The sequence below is a fragment of the Centruroides vittatus genome, unplaced genomic scaffold, assembly GCF_030686945.1.
Source record: "Centruroides vittatus isolate TY-2023 unplaced genomic scaffold, ASM3068694v2 contig_474, whole genome shotgun sequence".
Taxonomy (NCBI): Eukaryota; Metazoa; Arthropoda; class Arachnida; order Scorpiones; family Buthidae; genus Centruroides; species Centruroides vittatus.
In genome coordinates, this window is record NW_027122266.1 from 2,793,205 (window position 1) to 2,799,319 (window position 6,115).

Below are 6,115 nucleotides of genomic sequence, written 5' to 3' on the forward strand. Positions count from 1 at the left end.
AGCTGTCGTAAGTCTAGAATTTACAAGGTTATTATGCGTAGCGCGATTGAATGTGAGAATGCCAGGAGTCAAAACAAAACAAAAAATACAAAGTGACAAAATGTAAACTTTAAACACCTAATAGCTCTTGATATATAATTTTCAAAACCAATTAAATTAATAAAAACATAAACCTAGAAAACAAATTAACTATAAAAAACACAGTAAGTTTCCAGAAAAATCAATTTAGTGAAAGTACTGAGGAAACGTATTATATAAGAAGCATGATAATAAGATAATGAAATACTTTTCTGGTCTTTAAACTAGTTATAGGTATATAAAGTTTTAAAAATTAAAGAATTTAATTAAGACCAGCAATTATTTATTGTGACATCGTCACAATGCCGGGTTGCAATTTATCAAAAATTGCATAGTTTCATATTTTTCATAAATTGCATATATCATAAATCATTTTTTAAACTTATTAATTTGGGGCGGAGAGCATATATTTTAGTGTTTTACCCCTGTACATCATACTTTTCCTGTTAGCAGTAGAGGGTATTTCCTGTTAGCAGTAGCGGTTTTTTGGAAGAAAGAAAAGGAGAGACGCGAGTTTGTTTTTTGTGTGTGTTGTTTCCTTTGTTTTAGTGTCTGTTACAGCAAAAGGACAGACAAGTGATCGGAAGGACTAGAATAAACTAAATTCCTTGCATTGGAGTCATAGAGCGTGTGATTTATTTCTTCGAAGTTTCTTTTTTTGTTCCTGCACGGGAAATACTCTAAAGATCGAGTATTTCCCCACAAGGTCTACAATTTTTTTCAAATTGCAGCCACATTAATCATGTTTTAGATGTTTCATATAACTGTATACATCGAAACAAGAATAATATAATTTACATTTATTTCTTAAAATATCCAATTCTTATCAAAATATGTTTTAGGGTCTTTTTTAAACCCTTTCTGTCCCGCGGGCACTAGAACGGCCTTTTTAGCAAGCCCACTATGGATTCGGCCATAATAAACCAACAATGAGACTGCGGGTGGTGATGGACGGAACTCGATATACCTAGACGGACAACTTTGAAAAACTGTTGGGGTTTATCGACCCGACGGGATTCGATCTTAGCTCCTCGAGAGCGACTACTCTCACCGCTTGGCTATCTAGTTGTCGTTCATGCGATCTTGTGAATTATAATTATACAAAATAACACGCGATTAGTAGAAAAATAGTGAATGGTAATTAAATACATTCTATAGGAATGTCCGTATATAAAATGTAAAATATTACTGTAAAATTATACGTATCCTGTTCCAAGATTTCCACCTTGATATGGAGAGCAAGCTTGCGTGACTTTTAGATACTGTGAGCTGTCAGCGGCAACTTTGCTACCGACAGGGATATCCATGCTGAACAGATCAGTGGATAGGGGCCAGACTAAGGCCGGATCACTGGTCCTCCCGGTTGGAGGTTGTGATTGGGGCTAACATCCCCAAGATGGAAAATCTTTTTCTTCTTAAAAGAAGGCAAAAAGGTTTGGGAATGGCGGGACTCCTGATCTCGACAGTTGTCATCCTCCAACCAGGACGCGACAGAACTAGGATAGGCTAATGAGAAAAAAAAAGCGGAAGTGTGAATGTCTGTTGGGTGTGTGGAATGTAATGGAGAAACGGGTGAAGCGAACGAATTAATAAGGGAAATGACTGAAATAAGGTAGATGTTCTTTGCATGAATGAGACGAGTGAAAGGCAAAAAGTGTATGGATGTGAACGGGAATGACTTGATCTGGTCCGGTGTGCAAGAGATAGAGCAAGCAAATGTAGTAGTAGGTGTTTTTAGTTAATGCAAGCATAAAATTGTACAATATGGAGTATAAGACAGTAAATGAAAGATTTGGGAACGCTTCAAAGGGAAAATGAATAAAATAATTGTTGCCATTATGTATGCCTTCTGTCATTAGACTTAATGGTTAACAGAAAAATTCAACACAAAGCGATTATTGATGCGAATGTGTAAAATTCCATTTAATCCATGCAAGTTGTGATTACCAGAGCCCCTTCGGCCGCCAATTTAGAGTGTTTTAATCTTTAAAATTGGCGTTTCCACTTTCCGGGACGAGGACCCAGGGGTTGGATTGTGGGAAGCGAGTGTTCGGGTTGTTTCATTGCGTCGAATTACACAGAACGAGGCGCTAGACGTGTAAGTGTGTGAGTGCGAGAATTCGAGTAAAGATTAAACGGTGTATATCTTCGTGTACAGTGATGTTGTGTCCGTGTGTGTATGTGTGTGATCGAAGAACATCTTTCGGCGTGTCTAAAAACAGAAAAACAGTAAATTACGATAAGAGAATAAGATGTGGAAAATGAAAACGAAAGAGTTCTTACCATCGAAGATTTCGGAAAATATTCACTTGTCCAGAGATAAATGGCCACTGTCTTGGTCCTCTTCGTGGTAAAGTTGGGGAGGGAGATACTTCTCCCTGCCAAATGTTTCTACAAAACACAAAGACAGTGAGAAAAGGAGAAGTTGATTGATTTATTATCTAAGGTCAACATTAATATCTTTATTAGACAGTCTTTCTTCCCGAACAGTGTTATGAGAAGAGCGAAGGACCTGACCTAGCCTAGCCTAACCGGAAGCTCAATCCTCATAACAACTGTTTGGGTAGGAAGGTCGGCCGAATGTCGCGTCCGGTGAGTAAAGGTGTCACGTCCGGGTGGTCACAATCGGGAGTCAAATCCGTTGTCGTCGACCGAGGGTCAAGTTCGGGAGACAATCCGTTGTCGTCGACCGAGGGTCAGTTCGGGAGACAATCCGTGGGTCACGACCGGGTAAGAGAGGTCACGTCCGGGAAAAGGTGTCGAGTCCGGGTAAAGTGTCGAATCCGGTAAGAAAGTCGCATCCGGGTGAAGAAGAGGAAATCAAAGAGGATCACCGCCTAGGCCAAGGGAACCGCAGCCGTCCGCAGCAACAAAACCACGGACAGCACGGTCCCTCAACTTCGGCGGCTCTCTCCTTCGACTCCTCCCCGTTCCGACTTCGGCGAGGCGGTGGCGTCGCCGTCGCGGACGAACGGACAGAACGCGACCAACCAGAAAATGTCAGCTCGGACGAGCTGTCACTTTCAGCATCCTCCACAGCAAGGTCTGTGGCCGATCGGGGGCCCGAAGACCTTGGCCAAGTGCACTGGACCCAAGGTGTAGCGTCGCATCATCCCGACTCCGGAAGGATGCCACGCCACACGCACTTGGGGAAGGTCTTCTTCACCCGCTGCCTCTCGCTCGTCGAGCCCCCGCTTCTCCAACGGCACGGAACGACAGACTCATTCCGCGTCGTCCGAGGAATCCCCTCCCTCCGGCGCCACCGCATTCTTCCGTCGGAACCTCCGGCGAAACCACTCCAACATCTTCATTCTGAAAAAAAGAAAATTTGCAATTAGTCGATTAAAACAAAAGCTTAAATTAATGCCTAAATTCTTCCGAGAAAAGCAAAATGCTCACCGTAGCTGCCTTTTTAAATCTAAAAGATTCGAATCCGATCATCGAACGACGTGCAGAGATGTCTTCTAGGACCGATTAACGCAGAAAAAGTCCAAGATTATACCTCACGACGAATCGGAATTCGGATAGTCGCGTTAGATCCTACCGGAAATTGCTAGAACGTTCCAACTGTATTTGCAGTAGAGACGACCGACCCGGAACGAAGAAACTCTCTTACGTGTAATTTGTATTTGAACGATAGTAAATTTAAGACACGCCGCACGTAGCCATGAGGAAAAGGCACTCGAGCCCAAGTCGTAACAAGTGTTTCCTTCTAGAGCAATTTACCCTAACGTGTACGTCACATAAACGCAACGATGACATTTAAAAGAGTTTCGTGCAGAGAAATTGCCAACGAGTCGACCAAAACACAAGACAAACGTACGAAGAAGCGAAACGTGCCCATAGCCCAACTCGCCATTCGGGACACGAACGTTTAAGTGGCACGAAGCATTGGCAGAAGGTTACGTAAGTGTGGAAGATGGACTGCACTCAAAAAAGACTGCACCTTGTGGAAAGAGACAAAGAGCCTAAGGAAAAGAATTCTTTATGTCCAGCCTGTATAGATAACTGTTAAGTGTATTAGTATTACATGTGTTTGCAGACAATTTAATTCTGGCAAAATAAGCCATTGAAAAGCGTTTTAACTAATACATAAATTGCTTGAAGAAGTCGGAGGTCAAAGGGCGAAATTTTTGACCTGTCGAAGGAACATCCCATGCTTCAGAATACGGTCTCCGTCCATCAATGTTACCAGAGTATATTTTAGTTAAAATTCGTATTTAAAGTTTTTTTTTTTTTTTTTTTTTTTTGTAACTCTTTCCGCCCAGTGGGCACTAAGAGGGCCTCTTATAGCAAACCCATTATGAGTTCGGCCAGGCCCACAATGGGGCGGCCGGGTGGTGAGGGACGGGGACCGACATATCCTGACGGACCACCCCCCGAAAAATTCCTGGGGATTATTTGACCCGTTCGGATTCGATCCCGGGTCCCCCAGACGTGTGTACAGTGGGTACCATATTTTCCTGAAATGCAAATGTTTGTACATAATTGTGTGTACTGTACAGTACATTACCGAAACTTAATCCTGCTGCAGTTGCAATGTTTTGGAACGTTATCCGTTTGTTTGCGAGCACGCGGTCTTCTACCATTTGCACATTTTGTGGTATAGCTGCTTGTTGCGGACGTCCCGATTGTTGTCTGTCCTTCATGCTCGTCAGTTCTTCCCAAAATTTTTTTGCCTATATCTTAACCTGGGCAAGAATTAGGGTGTATGGACGATACATCTGTTGCATTCATTGATGAATTGCAGTAAGTCCACAACCTTCAGCGGCTAGGAACTGGTTTCACCACGTTTGGACGCTTCCAATTTCCACCACGATCACGCGAACAAATGCCGGAGTTTAGGTTTTATTTGATTAAGGCATCGCGACAATTATACGATCTGTCAAGCGGAATGCCTCCCGGGAGGTTTTTTAAAGAAAACTGGCCCTTATTTAAGAATTACTGACATGAAGAAAACCCGAAAAAACTCCACGTGGCCAGTCCGTTGACTAGGTACGAACCCACGACTAACTACTACTAGTGTTCAGTGGTTTTATCCACTCGGCCACTAGTGAGCATAAATGCCGCAGGCTACGGATATTTGCCTTATGTGGGGATGTACTGCATCTTTCGTGCAGTGTACATTCGCTTGCAAATTTTCTGCTTCACTGGCGCTTATTGATTCATCCATATAGAAATAAGATTAACGCGGCATTTTGTTACGCAAATTTATATTTGTATATTTTTTAAACCTTTTCCATCCTACCGTCATTAAAAAGCTTTTTTGGAAAGTCGATCAGCACCACACTGGGACGGCCGGATGATGAGGGACGGGACCAGACATATCAGGACGGATCGCCCGCGAAGAATTCCTGGAGTTTTTCAATCTGCTCGGATTTGATCGCGGGTCCTCGAGAGCGGAGATCCGAACGTCGACAAATTCGTCTTATAAAAATATATTGTATATTTTTATAGCACGTACAGGTACAACCATCTTTCAAATAAGTAGCACCGTCAGTAATGACACTACAGAAAAGATTATGTCTCGTAGCATAGAAAAAGTATCCTGACAGAAGTACTTAGAATTCTAGAAGTGATTAAATTAAGAAATGAAAAAGGAATCCAGGATTGCAGCTTAACTAATCTTAGCAAGAATTTCTGAGTTACTAAACATGGCTCTGAAAAGGTTGAGCAACTTCAGGACATCCAAATAAAATTTTAAAAAAATTGAAAATAAGCTCAAATACTGTATTTAAAATTTTAAATAACTTTTAGCATAGTTCAAACCTAGTATAATATGTATTCGCTATTACATAATTTTACTGTTAATTTTTAATTTTATTCTTTCCGAATAATTTTGATGTGCAATTATAATAATTGTTGAAATTTATAGTCAATAATTTTACATCTATCAGTTTTTTTCGATTATCTTTGACAAAAACAGTATATGACACATTTGTTTGGCTACTTTCGGGCTATTTTAAATTTATTAACCTGTGAAAGTATAATAGTAATTTGGCATCAGAAGCACATTGGAAATCACGTGGATCTATGA